The sequence below is a fragment of the Protopterus annectens genome, chromosome 1.part1 (assembly GCF_019279795.1).
Source record: "Protopterus annectens isolate FY-2018-M chromosome 1.part1, PAN1.0, whole genome shotgun sequence".
Classification (NCBI taxonomy): domain Eukaryota; kingdom Metazoa; phylum Chordata; order Ceratodontiformes; family Protopteridae; genus Protopterus; species Protopterus annectens.
In genome coordinates, this window is record NC_056726.1 from 1,605,207,082 (window position 1) to 1,605,226,488 (window position 19,407).

Genomic DNA, 19,407 nt, shown 5'->3' on the forward strand with positions numbered 1-19,407 from the left:
AAATTAAAAAAAAAAAAAACGAAAATTGCCTTGCCGCATTTGGAGAGGAAAAAAAAAGTGTTGCCAAGGCAGGATCGTTATCATACTGCCTGGCAATATTTAACAGCAGGACAGTGCAACATAAATATACAAGTATACAAATACTACAACAGCTAAGAGATTGTACTGTAGTGGCAAAGTACTCAGTAATTACATTAAAGTTTCAAGTTTCATATAATCAGAGGTTCACAGGTTAAGTATGCCAGCACTTGCACAATGAGATATGAATTACATCCAAAATGCACAAGCATATGTACACACAACTTCTAAGACATGGCACTTGCACCAACTGCCCTTTGCTCTTATGCATGCTCTTACTAGGACTTATGAAATGGACGTTACAGCACAAGAAACTAGACAGTGTGTTTCAAAACACCCAATTTTACGTTCAAATATTTTTAAAGTTCTATTCCTACAGCTGTACTACTACTTTTAAATCATATACATCCTAACAATCCAGTTTACAGTTATGATATTGTAAAAATATAAATCTGCGCCTGTTTTTGTATAATTAAATGTAAATTTCATTTTGACTCTCAAATGTACAAAATATGAAATCAGAACATTACATCTGGTTTTATTAGAGCAATGTATCTATACTATATAAACAGCACTATTCTGGTTAAATACCCATTACCCATTTACTAAAACGCAGTTAAAAGAACAACTTTCAACAAAATAAAAACAAGTTATAGAATCACAAGACGTTACTAGGCTATTGGTCTTGAGGCCCTTGTAAACCTAGAAAGAGGTTTGTCCATGTTTAGACAAGTCAACACCCGATGTCCCTGTCCAGCAGGGACACAGGTGGAATCCCAATCTCAGGGATGGACTTTCCGTTTCCCATCCAGTTACCGGGTTGCACTTAAAAAGGGGTAATGAGGTACTTTGCTTGACGTGAAAAGGGAGTCTATTCCACAGGTGGGGGGAGTATCTGGGACACAAATCTGTCCCACCAAGTCCTATTGATGTCACAGACCAGGCTGAGGTCACACATGTGGGTTACTCAAATGGAGCTTGATTTGCGGATATGCAGCAGTCCCATCAAGGTGGGGCCTGAGATCGCCTTGTATGCCAGAGGTCACCTCTAAGGAGTCTGTATGAAACTGAGTAGAGGAATAGGGCTTTTAGCCTATGTGTGTATGGTAGATGTTTGAGGCTTTGGATTATCCTAGTGAGGAACCTCTGTGGTCTCTCCAGCTGCTGCATGTGCTTTGCTAGGTTCGTGCCGAAAGGGAGTGCTGTACTTAATAATAGGCCTTATAAGGGAAGGATACAGGGATGTTATGACCTTCCTTGTCCCTGGATGAGATGCCTTTATTTATGAGGTGGGCCATGTAGAAAGCTTTCCGTACAACAAAAGCAACATGGTTTTCAAAAGTCAGGTTGTTGTCAACCTGGGTGCCCAAATCCCTCAATGCGAATTGCATGTTTAGGATGTTGTTATTAATGTGATCATTTGTGAGGACGTCACTCTCCCCAAAGGGGATGATGATGCATTTCTTGGTATTCAGCTTGAGGCCATGTTTCTGGCACCTGTCATCTATTTGGGTGAAACCCTCTTGGAAGATGTCCACATCACTAGGGGAATTGATGACAGTGCCTAGCTTGCAGCTATCTGCAAACTTGGTCAGCCATAGCCCACTGGTTTTGGTCTGCTGCTTGTTATGGGTCTACTGCTTGACAGAGTTCATTACATAATATTTTGGCTTTGGGGGCAAGTCCGATTTACTGCAAGATAGTGTGTGTCGTCTGCATCCTTTTTATTAATATAGTCAACTCGAGGACACTACACCTTAAGAAAAAGGAGATCACTCCTCCATTCTTTGCAAAGAACGCCATTCAACAAATTACCTTACCTTATTCTGGCTGAAAAATCAAAAGATATTCAATGCAACTTCACAAAAACAGACCACCACAACTGGACTGAAAGCATCTTTAGAGAGTCTTCTTATGTATTCCATTCAGAATTTAAATTAATACTGAAAATTCTACATATACAGATGTATATGCTATATATTCTACAAACAATCATACTATATTTAGATTTATTACCTCGTCAAAGTGATTACCAACATCTATACATAATTGGCAATGTAACATTCATTACTACTATATTCACCATCTAAAAATAACACTGTAGCCACAGTAGTAAAACTTTCTAACTATGCACTACAGCAATTTATGATCTGCACACAAAACCACAATTTAATGAATCTATACACTGCAAATCTCCCATTTTTTAGTCAAGTCTGTACTTGCACAGAACTGTAATGCTGTTTACAGGCGAATATGCATAATTGTTGATTTGTAATTCTGTGTAATAGCCTGCTTATATGAAAGGTAATAACTGTGTCACTTCACGTATACTTTCACCGTTTTACATGTTCACAGTTTTATAGGTTATAACAAGTCAACTGATCGCAGTAGATCGTTCAATGCCCAGCCATACCCACTATAGGTTTCCCCTGTTTAAAATGATTTATGAGGCCAGCCCAAGGGTGCTTAGGCAATTTCCAATCCATTCTCTAACCTCTTCAAATGCTACCTGGTCTGGTAGTTGGCACAGAGGGTTAAGGAGGCTGCGAGCTGTAGTTCCTGTGGTGCAGAGTTCCTGTGGTGCAGAGTTTGATTCCCTCAGCCTTCTTTTATTTATTTACTTTATTTAATACAGCTGTTTACTGGGTAATGTCCGTCTGAGCAGAAGCTCATTTTCAGTGGAGACCCAGGGAGAAAAGTTCCAGTATATACAGCTGAGAATTCTAAGCACATACTAATCAGATTAATATTAAACAGTGTATCCTGAAAAAGCGATGCAATTGATTATGGTAGACATGAAATCCAGATTCCTAACAGTGTGGCATTCGCCTACTGTGTGACCTTGTGCAAGTCACTTAACCAGGCATCGCTCCAAGGTCACCCCTGAAAAAGACCTGTGTACAGTGGTCTACCTAGTTAACATAAATGACAAGATCATCATCACTACCATCACCAACACCACCTCCTAGATGTAAGGTACTTACCAGATTAGGTCATGGTTACAGTTTGGCTTCCAGACAAGTGTAAAGACTTCTTATCTTCTTTCATGGATGATATACAATTGTATAGTTTATCAGAAGAGGAGTGGAAAGCAAGACTGGAAGTGGTCAAAACTTTCTCAGATGACACAAGAATGTCATTTTGTCTTGATAAATGTGCAAAAGCAACACTTAAAAGCTGGAAAGCTGAAGCACCAAGAAAATATCAGTCTGGGAAAGGAATGTGACATAAAGGAACTTCAGCAGGAGTGAGTGTATAAACATTTGGGTATTGATGAAGGATCGACAATACAAAAGAAACAAATGCAAACAAAACTCAGTAAGGAATATTTTAGAAAACTAACATTAACTATGAAAACAGACCTAACATCTAGGAAGTCCAAGCTGCAAACCAATTTGTTCTTCCTGTTCTAACTTACAGTTTAAGGGTGATTGACTGGCCCAAAAGGTACTAGATAAGTTGGACGGGAAAAGAAGAATACTTCACCATTATCAAATGATGTACAAAAATCAGTGCATACTAAGATTATGTATTCCTCATTCAGAAGGCACGTTTCTACATGAAATTGATTACTTGTATAGATCTGCTGACCTCAACAGATCCAAACACAGAGAATGTTTTCAAACATGAAGAGAGCAAACCTAAGATGACTTCCCTGCTTAGTTTAGCAGAAGCATATTGGTGTCAAGCAGGAATGGAAACCAAACCAGGAGTAGACAAAAACTAGGCAGCAAATGAATATTCCTAGCAACAAAAGAAAAAAAATATAAGGAGAAGGATCAGATGAGAAGGCAAGAAAAGTGGAAAAGGAATAAATATAGTAACAAGTACAGAAACTTCCCTGAACAAACTCATGTCGATCAGGATACGACACAGGAATGGTTAAGGAGAGGTGAATTTAAACCAAAAGATGAAAAGGTTATTAGCAGCACAGGATAGTGGACAATGTACATGTTGTTTTACAAAGTCTACTGAACATGTGGGAGAAAATCAAATGCAGGTTCTGTAAAACAGAAATGGAAAAAGTTGCACATCTTGCTGCTGGGTATGATGCACTAACAGAAGGAGGTCTGTATACTGAAAGGCATAATAATGTAGCAAGACTGCTGCACTGGGGATGGTGCAAACACTGCAATACTGAATAGCCAAGAAGCAGTGAAAACATGAGCCACAAAGCATTATAGAGAATGATGAAGTTTACAACACATGGGATTATGCATTACCAGCAGTTCTAAAAAATAGATGTGAGAAAACCAAATATAGCATCAATAAAAAGAAGACAAAAGTAGCATTGATCACCCAGTAATTACAGTATCTTACACTGAAGAGAGACAGTTCCAATAGTAGTAGTAGCAATGGATCTCTCCTAAATAAAGAATTTACACTCTTATTTAGATATGCTACCAATATATGCAACTCCGTATGAATTGCACAAGGAATCAATTCTGGGCACATTGCCAGTGCTGTGAAGAGCACTTTTGCCTAACATCAATGACAAAAACTATTTCACGGACTTTAATCATACCTTGACTTAGGAATGGGGTCCATTCCAGTCATGGTATTAGAAACCCAAAAGACTTGGAGAAATTAAATGGAATGAAAATACAGTTGCATAAGCTTATCAAAACAGTAGGTGTTGAAATAGATCCCCATTGTAGTAACCTAGGCTGTCTGGGTTGTATGTTGCCAAGGATATGACAGGCAGGCATTATATCAAAGCTTTAGGGCACTTTCCATGGGCTCCAACCACTGACGAGCTTGAGGAATGCTACATAAAAAGCCAGTGCTTTGGGCGACAACTGATCAGAACTTTCTTGAATTGCGCTCCTCTTGCAGGTTTCGTGGAATCAATGGTGGACTAGCATTTAAGGATGGGCAGATAAGTACAATGTTAAATAAATAAAGTACCTTCTTTTGTGGAGACTGACAAACTTCCTGAAAAGTCAGTCATGAAGTACGAGTAATTATCTGAAAGGCTATGTTATCTATGAGGAGGAAGAAAACAATCATTTTTGGTGTGTGAAACAATGAAGAAACTCTGGGAAGGAATGGAAGATAAACAGAACATTGAAAAAATTAATAAGCAAATTAATTACTTTATACGTTTTTTATAAAGGAGTTGAAAAAGACAGGTGGTATATAATGGATAAATACATGTTTGTATTTAGTTTTGTTACATGTGGTTGGCTAGATACAATAAAGTTTTGAATAATAAAAATGGGATGAACATAAAATAAGGAAGAAAAGCAGTTAACGGATGAAAGGGTGGGGAGGATAAGGAATATAATGAATTATGGTTAGTTTTTTTTTTGTAATATTTATAAAAGCATACAATATCAAAAGGAGAAGGAATGTTAAAGATCTTTATTTTGAGTAGGGGGTGTTATATTTTTAAACATGAAACATCAGGCAAAACAAATAAAAAAATACTCTCTTTGAGAACTGCCAAGAGATCCTTTACACCTACATGTGTCACCACCAACTCAGGCAGATGGTGCCTTAGTTTAAGGTCTCATCCGAAAGGCAGCACCCCCCCCCCCCCTTATGCTGCACTGCAGTGTCAGCACTGGATACTGATCCAACTACCTGGTGTGACAACAGAACCCACTGCCTTCTGATCTTCCAGCACAATGGTGAGTATACTATGTATTGAGCCACTAAGACCACCTATCTTGCTAGCAGGTTCTCTTTCTCTTGAACTTTAAAAGTTTAGGTTTCTACTAGGTATGGTGTTACATGATTTATAAAAATTTAGAAGGTCACATAGGCCAGGATTATTTGAGGCATTGTAGGAGGAGGTCACTCAGAAGGAGTTGGTATGAGACTGAAAATAAAGACAGTACTTTAAGGTATACTGTACAAGATGCACAACTAAGACACTTGATATTCTTTGTAGGAAGCACTGGGATCCAACAAGTTGGAGCTTGTGTTTAGCTTGGTACAAGCCAAATAAAGCAATGCGTTTAATAATGAGTTTAATAAGGAAGGAGTAAAGAGGGTTGACAGCATTCCTGGATCTGGAAAATGCACCACTGGTAATCAGTTGGGATGGGTAGAAACATTTTATAATGACTGTAAAAACAGTGGTCGAAGGGCATCTCGCCATCTACAAAAGTGACAGGGTACATAAGAACGGTTAATGACGCCGGGGGAGGGAAGATCTTCTAGACAGTAGGTACAAGGGTATCCCTCGCTTTCCAAAGGACACAAAGCTGCAATTCTTCTTTTTGCATTTAGTCTTGGACCACAGACCTGATATCATGTGGCTGCAGAGGACAGACCCTCTTGTAAGATCTTAGAATCCTACAGACAACTGACAACACCTCCAAATTTGCAGATATCTGCAGCTTAGTGAGCCACAGACCCATGGCATGAGAAATCAATACCAAACAGAAGCAGCCCCAATACAGGGTCACTTGGGACCCCACCAGTAGCATCTCCTTTTGAGGAGTGTGTGCTCCCAATCCTGATTTGATGGGTTCTATGAGCCAGTTGACTACCCAGTGGGTTACATACAGAAGTACATTTAGATTGATTACTTTTTCAATAATGCCAGAGTGTGGGATGCGTCAAAGACCTTGACCAGGTCAAGGTATTCAGTGTGCATACAGTTTTGCCTTCATTCAAAATTATCAGTGACCTTTTCGCAGAAGTTCACTAGATATGCAGGCATGACCTACCTTTTACAAACCCAAACTTGTTGCAAGCCTTATTAGTCCTATTGCTGCCAGGATCAGTAACATGAACCTTGACACTGCCAGGAATAGTCTAGTTGTGGTGGGTATAACAAAAGGTAATAGCATGAGACAACCACTTGGAAATGATCCGTTTTAATACAGGTCAGCATTTTACTTACCTTCCCAAGAAATGAACTTGAGTTCCTGATATGGAAATCCAAAGTATGGACTATCCTCTCTCCTAAGATGCCCAACAGATGGATAGCTTGGCTCATAGGTGTGTACTAACTTTAACTGCTACAACCTTTTTAAGCCTAGCCATGCATCCCTAATCTCGAACAAATTCCGATAACCTTGGTAGTGTAAAGCAGGGACTTGAGACATGAAACATTTACAAGCAGGGCCCAGACAGACTTCCTCTGCTGTGGGTACCCAATGCCTTGTACCTTAAGAGGACCCAAGTTGGCTCACTAAGCTATGTCTGAACTGTCAGTGTAATGGTCTTGCCTGCTTCTGGTAAAATGCAATCTGTCCCCAGAGTTCCTTTGTATAGTGTTCTTCCACCTTAGGAGTTTCTTTTTCAGCCATGGAAGGAAGGGGGCAGTAAGGTATCCAGGGTTGGGGGGTGGTGTTTCCAAACATTTTCAGAAACCGCTGGTGTTTCCTCATGTGCAACTTTACAAATGGGATTATAAGAATGCATGAAGCCATGTTCCCCAGTACCCTCAGGAATTCTCATGCAGTGATCAGCTGCTTGAAAACATACCAGTCAGGCAGCCTGCCAAGAAAGGAATTTTGCCTTGGGGAGGGGATGGCTTTCTGTTACAGAGAATCTATGAGGGCTCTCAGAAAACAGGATTCTTTTTGAGGGGGAGAGTGGGATTTTTTTGAAGATTTTACAGTGAGACCTAACTTCTAAAAACAGTCTGTGGTGATCTTTAAAGCATCTAGGGTCTCTGAAGTGATCTTCCCTGAATGAGACAGATGACTAAATATGAATAAATATGAACGAAACAGACATACAAATACAGGTAAATATGAATGAGACAGATGTCTAAATATGGGTAAATATAAACAAAACAGACATATAAACATGGGTAAATATGAATCCCCAGAGTTCTGAAATGTGTTCAGAGAAGCTAGGCATTTTGTAAAAACTCTGGGAGCAGCAGACAGTCCAAATGATAAAGCACAGAACTGAAAGTGGAGTCAGTTGTCACAAACTGTAGGTACTTCCTGTGACTGTCTGCTATGGAAACATGGTGATACCCAACCATTAGGTCTATGGTGACCATGGAGATATCTTGGAAGATCATAGGCTACAATTTCTGCAACATAAGCATTTTGCATTTTGGGTTATTGAGGAACTTGTTTAGTTTTGAGAAGTCCAAGATGAGCCTCCAATGCCTCTTTCTTGGTACTAGAAACATCCTTTAATAGAAGCCTTTTCCCTTTTGTCCTACAAGGATAAGCTGGATGGATCCTTGGTGAAATAGCTCCCAGAGGACAGGTGACAAGAGACTTGCTCTTTTGGTGGTTTAGGAATGCCCAAGGGTGGTATTTCTCTGAACTGAATATAATACTCCTTTTCTATAGTTATGTCAAGTATTTAAATGGCAATGCTCAGATCTGCTCTGAGCTACAACAGAATGGCATTAAATATACTGATCCCAAGGATATTGCCAATATCCTGGCAGATTGATTTAGTGCCAACTTCACCCCCCTCTCACCCACTAAAGGGCCCATCTCAATACCAAAAGATTGCCAAATTCTGGTAATCACGGCCATACAGGTAGAAATCGCACTCTCCAAAGCTAAGAATACAGCATCCATGGGACCAGATGACATCCCAGGCTGTGTACTACATGAACTACAAAATGAACTGGCACCTCACCTAAGTGTCATGTTTAATCATAGCCTCACCTCAGGCTTCATGCCCACTGAGTGGCGCACAGCTACAGTTATCCCACTCCACATGGGGGGATCCGCCTTGGATCCTGGGAACTACCGTCCCATCAGTCTGACAAGCCTGATCTGCAAGGGCATGGAATGCATTATCATTGAACTTATAAACAAAGACATTGGCAACCTTCAAACACTGGACCCCACCCAGTTTGGGTTTGTGAAGGGCCGATCTTAAGTCTCCTGAATCTGATTGACTTCTTCGAATCAGTCTCCAGAGTTGTGGACAAGGGTAAGGCGGTCCACACAGCCTATCTGGACCTCGCCAAGGCCTTCAACACCATCCCCCACTCTGGAATCATAGATAAACTTACTAAGTTGGGCATAAATCCCTACATCATTCGATGGGTTGCCAACTAGCTTACTGACAGAACCCAGACTGTAAAAGTAGCCGACTCCAAATCCAGCTCCAGACAAGTGACAAGTGGAGTACCTCAGGGTTCAGTCCTGGGACCACTCTTGTTTGGCATCTACTTCTCTGAAGTACATGCCAACATTAAGGGACTCTGGCTAACAAAGTTCGCAGATGACTGCAAACTGGGAGTCATTATTGAATACCCAAATGATGTGGATATTCTACAAAAGGGCCTTACAGAAACAGATGCCTGGTGCCAGAGCCATGGGCTCAAGCTTAATGCCAAGAAATGTACAGTTATCCCACCTTTGGAAAAAAATATGTACCCATGAATTACCACTTAGGTGGCAGAACACTAAATATCGAAAGTATGATGAGAGACTTAGAGACACAGGTGGACAGTGGTCTCACTTTCGATAACCACATAGTCACAACAGTCAGGAAATCCTTCTATGTGGCACACCTCATCACTAATGGCTTTTCATCCAGAAAAAAGGAGGTCATTGTCCCACTGTACTCATTCCTCATTAGACCCATTATAGAGTATAATGCCCAGTTTGGTATGTATCTCACAAGACATCTGCAACAGCTGGAAAGGCCACAGAAATACCTCACTAAAAGAATCACAGGCCTAAAGCAGATGCCATATGCTGACCATCTAAAAAACTCCAGCTATACTCTGTGGCATATCGTCTACTCAGAGGCAATCTATTCCAAAGACATGCATCTGGAGCATTTCTCCCCGGGCCTCCGCTGAAAACAGGCTCTGTGGAACCTAGTCGGACATTCCCGGTCAACAAATGTTAAATAAAATAAAAAAATAAAAATCTCTGCTTAACATACAAGGCCATGTCAAACCCTGAGCTGTTGGACATGCTCCACAAAGAAATCCCAATCCCTCAGAGCCACACGCTCCAGGGATCGAAACCTTGTCATCACAATGAACAAAACATGCTGGAGGGATAGGTTCCTGACCCAGAGACTCCCCATACTCTGGAATAGACTGACCATACATGTCAAGCAGAGCGCCTCATTGGCCCTCTTCAAAAGGAACCTTGATGATTGGATGGGAGATAGGAAATTCACCCCAGGGATCATGTCAGTTGCCCTGCTAGACAAATTCACCCCAGGGATCATGTCAGTTGCCCTGCTAGACAGGGGTCCAGAGAAGTAGATATTGTGGGAAGAAATATCCAGGGAATTGTCATGGCTAGGCTTGTATAGGCCCTAGGGTCGATAGCCTAGTACCAACCTATGAACCTATAATACTGTGGACCCACTGTTCCCTGTTGATGGATTTCCACATGACTTTTGAAGAGGCATCTTCCTACCACAGGTATGAAGGGGATGAGAAGGGGTAAAAGAGGGTGGGTTAGACCGGTCACAGTTGCTCTCTGTGCTGGTTGAGTTCTTTGCAGCCCTCTGTACTTTGTGATTAGGACGTTTGCCATCTCCTATACTGTCTTGGTTTTTTATCACAGGTCGTCTCCCCTTGTCTTGTCTAAGTTCACAAGGAAAAGGTTTTGAGGAGTAATTCCTACTGTATCCCAGGACCGGAGACTGGTAACATTCTCAGTTTTAAATTTGATTTCCATTTTTGTCCAGTTTCACAAAAATTTGTTCAGCTGTAGATCAGAAAAGAAATTCTTTGTCCATTGGGGATTCCAGTACATCAGCCTTTACCTGATCTAACAACAGCTGGGTCATTAGAAATGCATGTCTGTGGATGAGAGAACCTGTGGCAGCTGCTCTGCAAGAAGCATCTAAGGGAGGGTCTGGAGGCTTATAAAGTTTCTCTGGCTACCTCCTGGATTTTCTTTGGAGGAGGTTCTATCCACAACAGAGCCTACCTTAGCTAGCATTTTGTCTTTAAGAGATTCAAGGTACTTTTACATATTGAATTGACCATCCAAAGCTCTCGCTGCCAGAGAAGCATACTGTCCAACAATCCGTTTTCCCTGTCATTGGGTAAGGAATGTCTTACTGGTTATGTAGAAACCCCTTTTGTAGATTCACTGGAAACAACAGAAGGGATCAACCTTCAAAATCTTGTAGAGGTGCTTGTAAGACTCAAGGACTCTAAAACCGGTCTGCTTTCCTAGAAGCAGGTGGTAGGGAGTCAGAATGTAGAGCTAGGCCTTCAAAGTCACCATCCAATACAATGTATACATGAGAAATAGCCAGTGGTCTGAGGAAAGGTAAGCTTAGCAGTTCCCTGTAGTGGGTCTGGGCCTGGAATAACTGCTTACTTTCCCATCTGAAAGCCTCTTTCTATGTCGGGTATCCCTGAAGGAAAGGTCTTCCGGGGGGAGAGAGGGTGGAAGACAGTTTGTCATCAGAGTCTGGGCAAGTTTGAGGTGGTAAGTGACCAAAGTAAGACAATTCCTCTTCATCTTCTGAGGCATAGGAATCTTCCTCTTCCTAAAAGGATACTTCCCTGCTACTTTTAGATGGGGAGGCATCAAAGGTGAAAGAATGAAGGCCATAAACTCCTGTGCAATGTTAAAGAGATTTGGGCTTGGGTCTCAGAAGTGGTCAAAGGTGGTAGAGAAGCAAAGGAAGTGATTCACTGTCCATTTTAAAGGGGTGAACAGAGGTTGCGGTCATCCAACCACAACTTTGTTTGTAGCTTCTGCAGTCAGAGAAACTGGAGTCTCCCCCCCCGACATCCATGGCATGAATCTCTGAACGTGAGATATGCAGAGCGACCTCAGACTTGACAGAAGTGTGAAATGTCGTGACATTTGTAGGTAGGTCAGAAATCATAGCAGCCTCCCAAGGGGTCACGCCAGAGGGTTCAGGTCAAAGAGTCACTGGATTAAAAGGGGACTGCAAAAGTGCCTCAACTGAGTCATTAGTTAACTTAATATCTATAGTGGGAGCTTTTTCGGTAACGTCAGGGCCCTTTGTTTTTCTGTTTTTTTTTTTTGGAATGACTCTAGCAGACACTGGATACTACCAAAGTCCTGTGGTAGCAGTGGATTGCAATGCCACCAAGGAGGACAAAGAGGACTCCATATGGGTGACAAGTACCTCAGCCCTACGTTTGCGAGTTTTCACATGGTATTTTGCACAGTCAGGACAGTGAGAGAGATGCTGCGGCACCAAGCAGAACAGACAAAACAACTGAAAATCTTTATACCAGATTTGCTTCACACACTTCAAGCAACTGTTGATATTTTTGAACCTTAAATTAGTAGAGAAATTTCCCCATTGGGTTCTTATCTGACTGGAAGAAGAAAGTTCTTTAGAAACACAAGCCAACTAGATTGCAAACTGAATGCAAGTGAAATGCATCGAACTGCACAGCTAGAAAGAAATAAAGATGGTGATGATCAATGTGCTTCTTATACCTCGATGTCCTGATGTCAGTCTTTAGACCTCCATTGGCAAGGGATGACGTAAAGACTCTGGAAATCAGGCCGGTCGCAGGAAGATTCAAGAATCAGTACTGCTCCTCAAAGAAACAAACTTATCTGGTGGACATCCTCTATCAACAGACTTTACAACAAAAGGAAGAAACTGTTGTCCAAGGGTAAAACGGCACAATTTCCCAATTGGAAAAACTCCCTACTTAGCCTCAATAAGCAAATCAGATCACTAGTGAAAACCTCCAAAGCCAATTACAAATCGAAACTAGCCTCCGAAGCAAAGAGAAACCACAAAGCCTTCTTCACGTACGTCAAGAACCTACATGGCAAAGCCAATGTTTGTTCTGAATTAGTTTTTAATGGCACCCCTTACATTGATCCTAATGACAACCAACCTGCTAGCAGATAGGCTGAGCACAAACCTCACCGCCCTGTCCCCCACAAAGGCCTTTTGGACATCCCTGATACTTGTCCCACACCTCACATCTCCATAGATCTAGTGTTAAAGACCCTATCCAAGGCAACGAACACAACTTCCACGGGACTTGATAGTACCCCAGGCTGTATTCTGCACCATCTCCAGCAAGAACTAGCTTCACCATTGAGCACCCTATTCAACCACAGCCTAAGTACAGGCTTCATTCCAGCAGAGTGGAGAACTACCACGGTCCTCCACCTGCACAAAGATGGTGCCACTACTGACCCCGGAAACTATCGCCCATTAGCTTGTGATCTGTGAAGCCATGGAGCGTATTATTGTGGACCTCATAAACAAGGATATAGGCAATCTCCAAGACCTTGACTCCACCCAGTATGGATTTGTCAAGGGCACATCTAGTCTGTTGAACCTGGTTGACTGAGACCGTCACCAAGGCCCTGGATGAGGGAAAGTTAATACATACAAGCTTGCCCAGACTTGGCCAAAACCTTTGACAATCCCCCACTCGGGCATAACTGAAAAGCTAACACAACTTGGCGTAAATAACCATCTCATCAGGTGGGTGGCCAACTGGCTCACCGACAGGACCCACAAGGTCAAAACAGCAGATCTGTCACTAGTGGTGTTTTCCAGGGATCTGCCCTGGGACCCCTACTGTTTGGCATCTACATCTCAGAGGTCCAGGCAAAGATAAAAGGCCTGTGGCTGACCAAGTTTGCAGAAGACTAAATTGGGTGCTGTCACTGACTCCCCAAATGATATTGACATATTACAAGACAGTCTCACAGCAACAAATGACTGGTGCCAAAGTCATGGCTTTAAGTTAAACGCAAAAAAATGTCTTATCATACCATTCGGCAAAAACACGCCCCCTACTGATTACCACATCAGTGGCAACCCCCTAAGCACACAACCTGTGGTGAGAGACCTGGGCACACAGGTTGATAATCTCACATTCGTTCATCATGTAGCGGCAGTGGTCAGAAAAAAAATTTACTTGGTTCATCTCATAAGTAAAGGGATTGCATCCAGAAAAAAAGGAGGTTATTACTTCTCTGTACTCCTCCTAATTAGGCAAATAATGGAGTACAACATCCCGTTTGTTATGTACCTCTTCAAACACCTGCACCAGCTCTAGGGGGTCCAGGGCAGACCCTCACAACACGGTTCATGGGGGGCAGGGTTTGGAGATCTGAGGGAGCTATAAAGCAGCTGGCAGTGGAGGAGTCTAGCAGTAGATGGCAAAAATAAATAAATATCAATTTCTGGTAAAGTTAAAAGGCTGGCAGAGGAGTTAGAAGTTCTCTTAACTATTTGTCATATAGAAAAGTTAGCACTTGGAATTTTTAAAGCTGATCTAGGCTAATTCTGGAAAGGAAAGAGATAAAAGTTCTAGGAATTAGCACAGGGCTTAGAAATTGACTTTCCTTCTTTTCAGGAAGAGAAGTTAAACTTTGCGATTTTGAAAGCTACACAGGAACATCACTTGCGGCTACCCATACTATAGCTTTTTGCACAACATCATCCATTTTATTTTAAATCTTTGAACCTGGAGAAGATGATTTATGCATATCCAATTTGGGGTGTTAATATGATTGGGGGGGATTCTGAGGCCAGGAAAGGAATTGCAAACACATGGGTCTATGTGGAAGATTTCAGCTGTGAAGGCACATCTCTAGACTGCAGCCAGTGTCTTCTCTGTTATATAGGATGTAAATGTAAAAGCCTAACAAATGGAGTCTTTGAAAATACTGCCCTCTTCTCCCAAGCAAAATAAGCATGGCTGATGCTTGTCAGATGATGGGATTCTGTTCCTGCACGTGTTGCTTTTAAATCCTCAGCAGGTTGACTGAAATAAAAAGAAAACAAAATACCCTAACAGTAAATATCAACATACAAGGAAAACAGAGAAACTGACTATATAAAAAGCTTTGTTTTTTAATATAATCATGAATATGCTGACAAAAAGAGCGCAAAGAAGGATACAACCCCTGAGAAGGAAAAGTCTAAAACAAAAAAGAACTGTGCAACTGCAACATGTTTAAATGCAACAAAAAATAACAACTTCTACAAACATGCAAACAACATTTTCATGGACAAGTCTTCTTTCTCTACAGCACTTTTTCTTAAAATTCTCGTGGTGAATATTTGAGGTGCCTTTCAGGTAACTGAAATCATACCATGCTCATACATGTAAAGCTTGACCAGCTATCCAATCATAATTTGCTTACAGTTTATTTCTACTGTTTTCAATCAGTGTTGAGAGCTCTGACATTTCCTAAAACAGTCATCCATGTTTCATGCCTTGTCTGAAAAAAATGCCATCTCAGGACTGTAGCAGCCCCTCAAACTGCAGCAAAGCATTTGTGTAAAATTCTATTTCAAGCAACACGAAGGAAAACGGAAACCAGCATTCCAGGATTCCAGCATCAGTGACAGCTGTTTGCAACCTGCTGAATCACGGACAGGAAATTGATCTAATGACATTACCAGTATCGCTGCCAAAAGTTTTAAGAAAAGGAACCGAATTCGGTGTTACGAAATCACTTGCAACATTTATGTGATTGGCAAAGCTTCACAGCCAGCAAGAGACAATATTATTTATTAATTTGCAGATCACACAAAATTTAATCAGCATTTTTCTGTATAAAATCTTGTCAGTCATAAAAAAAAAAAAAATCAATGTCCGACTAACATGATCAAGCCAGTTTTAACCAATGCAAGCAGAAAAACAATGAATTCTAGACCCCTTAACTGCCCATGTACATCAGGATCAGGAGTTTGCTGTGGGAATTAAACTAGCTAGCACAAAATAATTACATACAAGATACTGTTATACATACAACTCTTAACAGACGCCTCAAAATTTACATTGAAGATGTCATAAATAGCAAACAGTCGTCTACTCAAGGCCCCCCCCCCCATTCCTGGTTAGGTATCACCAAAAGGGAAACTGTCTACAGTTATCAAGGTACATAATAATTATCTCCAAAATAGTAAGCAGTATTTATGAAAGCACACACTTGAAATAAAAATGAAACTTAGAACTTAAGAGTACTTGAATAATAAAATGCAGTTAGATCCCAATGGAATTACACTGCATAGTTCAATCCTCTGTACACATCACGGACATCAACACAATACAATGCATCCATCCATCTATTCTTAATAGCAAAGCAAGTGAAATATACAGTGAACATCTGCCAATTACCAAACCATTTGTGAGCACAGCACATTTAATAATCAAACTGTGTGTAACAGTAACCAGCATGAAACTACAAATTCAAACAAAAATGGAGTAGAAATTCAAAGGGATAATGAAGAGGAGACACAATCCAGCCTGCAAAAGTGAAATGGAGCTAAGGTACGAGGGAGATGGGCAGAGAACAAAAAAAAAAAAAAAACAGGCGCAAGCATGTACAAAAGTCAGAGTAATGTAGCAGCAAATTCTGAAAAGCTTAAGACGTTTTGACTGACATAATGGTCAGAAAATGAACACTGCAATAAGAGAAGACTAACCGGTATAGGTTTGCATTATCAATGAAGCTTACATGTCCCACAAATCATTTTTCTGCCCTTCAAAAATTCCAGAAATAGTGCAGTCATCCCTCTGTTGTACAAAGCACTAGCATGGCAGTATTTATTTTACTTATTTAAATGCATCTAGGTAGAGCACTGATCTGATTTGAACAATTTCAGTCTCAGCTAGGGGTCATAAATTCACCAGACAAAATAGACAAGAGTACAGTAAATACACAAGTGACAGTAAAACAGAACAATTGTGGAGTAATGCTTTGAATACATTAAATACAAACTAAAAGTTAGAATATACAGCAAATCAGATTGTGAAAAGGAGCAAAGGAACTGTACTTAAAGTAGATTTAAGGAATGTGATCGGAAAGTTACATTCTGTTTGATGAACTAAATGTGATTTAGTTTTAGTCAGTCACCATACGAAATTCTAGAGGCTATATAGGAAAAGGTTAGGTTAAGCAAGTACAAAAAGGTGCAATTGAGCCATCAAAATGAAAAGGGAAAATAAAAAGTATGAAGGCAGACTTGGACGGCTGGGCACATACTATTAGAAAAGAAAGGCGAAATGTAATATGGATGCAAAACACTGTGGGGAGAGGGGCAAAGAAGTGAAAGGAGAGAAAAAAGTAGGACCAAGTAAGAGGGATAAGACAAATGTATCATCTGAAAGGGATAACTGCTGAAGACAGACTGAAGGAAACACTAATTCACAGAGAGGGTAGAATGCCATTGAAATGTACAGCAATATACAGTAGCATGGTTTAAATCAATCAAAAGAGGTTTAAACCTACCTTTGACTCAATAAATGAAGGGGAAGGAGTGTTGTGCAAGGACTAGGTGCACCACTCAGACACGATGCACCCCATGTCTGCTTCCACTGGGACCTTTGTACATTCATAATGTATTTAGCTAAGGCACAGTGCAACTCCAATAACACTATTGCTGTTTGGTATGGAAGGCCAATTTACACTTCAATTCATGCACCACGCAGTTATTAAACTGAATTGGTTGAATTTTAGTCAAAATTCGAGAGGGATAAAACAGATTGGGTAGTAAAACTGTTCAGGTTGTTGTTAGGGGACTTGTGTCTTTCGGCTTTTCATGGTTAGGGGTTGCCACAGCAGAACTCCTGTCTGCTAATGATTGGCAGTAGATTTTTATGTGCTGCGTTGCCAGCTCTGACGCACAACCTTCAACGAAAGGTACGCCCATTCACGCATGTCTCCACACAGAAGACGCTCTAGCTGAGAATCGAACAGGACGTCTTACTGTGAGGCGACAACGCTACCGCAGCACCACCACCGCAGTATAGGGGACTGTGTTTGGTAATTATGTTTGGCCATACAAAGTTGGCAAAGTTTGTAGTCAACAAAGCCAATAAAAGTTGAAGTGTTCTCATTTCAAATTTTGGTCAATAACAGCACCAAAATTTTAGTCTGAATCTGTGTGCTGTTTTGTAGGTCACTGGTCCTGGAAACATAGGAAAAGATAAATTATTTTATTTATTTATTTATTTATTTCGCATTTAGTAGCAGTTGTGACAGAGTTAAGAAAACGTAACCATTCTTGAAAACTGGGCAAGTTTGTGACTGCAGTACATTAAACAGTGTGAAGAACAAATGAACATCAACTCATCTGCATACTGAACACGCAAGCCATGCTTGCCAAATCTGTGCAGGTCAGCTATGAGTATATTAAACTGAACCTGCTCCAGTATACAGCCTTGAGAAACCCGTAAGTTTAGGGGTAAGCAAGTAGAATGACAGCTTTGCCATCTGACCCGGAGTAAAATACAAAGCAATCTCAGACTCCTCCTTGATGGTGCTGCTGCATATCCACAAGTCAAGCTCCACTCAAGTAACCCGCACGTGCAACCTCAACCTGGTCTGTGACATCAATAGGACTTGTTGGCAGGACAAATACGTGTCCCAGAGACTCCCCCATCTGTGGAACAGTCTCCCGCTCACTTTTTGAGGGCAAACTGGATGGGAAACAGAAAATACACCCCTGAGATTCCACCTGTGTCTCTGCTGGACAGGAGCTTTGGGTGATGACTTGTCTAAACATGGGCTAAACTCTTGGCTAGGTTTATAAAGGCCTCAGGGCCAACAGCCTAGTAACTTCCTATGATTGAGATAGCACCATAGAGTGGAGTGGTTTAAAAGTGATCATTTGTTAACATGTGACAGTCTGGTTATGGTTATTAGTAAAATCAGGAAAGCAGCATAAAAGCCAAGTCCAGAAAAAGGGATACTATTATTTATTTATTTATTTTACATTTGTTGACCGGGCTAGTCTAGCTGGATATATTTCCATTTTCAGTAGAGGCCCGGGGAGAAAAGCTCCACATAAATTTTAACAAAAGGTCAAAAATAGACAATCAAATTGACAAATCATCATAAATGGCGAGACAATAAAAAAAAAATAGAACCCAATTACAGGTATACACATAAAAAATCACATTTCTAAGGATAACAGTATTAGCTGTAATAACATCAAGAACAAGGCATAAAGCAGAGAGCAAAAATTGATTTATAATAATTTATAGAACTAATCTTAGTACCAAAAGGAGAAAGAGAAACTCTATCGTAGGAGAGGAGGAAGGGAAGCAGTTTAAGAAAAGTGAAGGAAAAGTAAAAAGAATGGAAGAGAGAGATTAACAAAGGGGAAAGAGGAAACAGACAAAAAAACTCTAGGGAGATAGATTGAAGCAGACTCACAAAAAGAGAGAAAGAAAATAAAGTAGTAGGAAAGCTCAGAGTATTAGAAAAGCACAGAAGAGGTAAAAGATTAGTCAGGTACTACAAACTGTCCTTTGTTTCTCTTCCGATTTATGCCATGCAGGACAGTATGTAGAACCGTTTCTGAATCAGTGTTGTGGTGGCAGAAAAAGGTTATTCTTACTTAAGCATAAGTTGTTTGCACACACACACTCAATCAGTATTCAGAGACAGGGGAAATGACAATGGAAGTGCAGCTGAAAATTTCAGA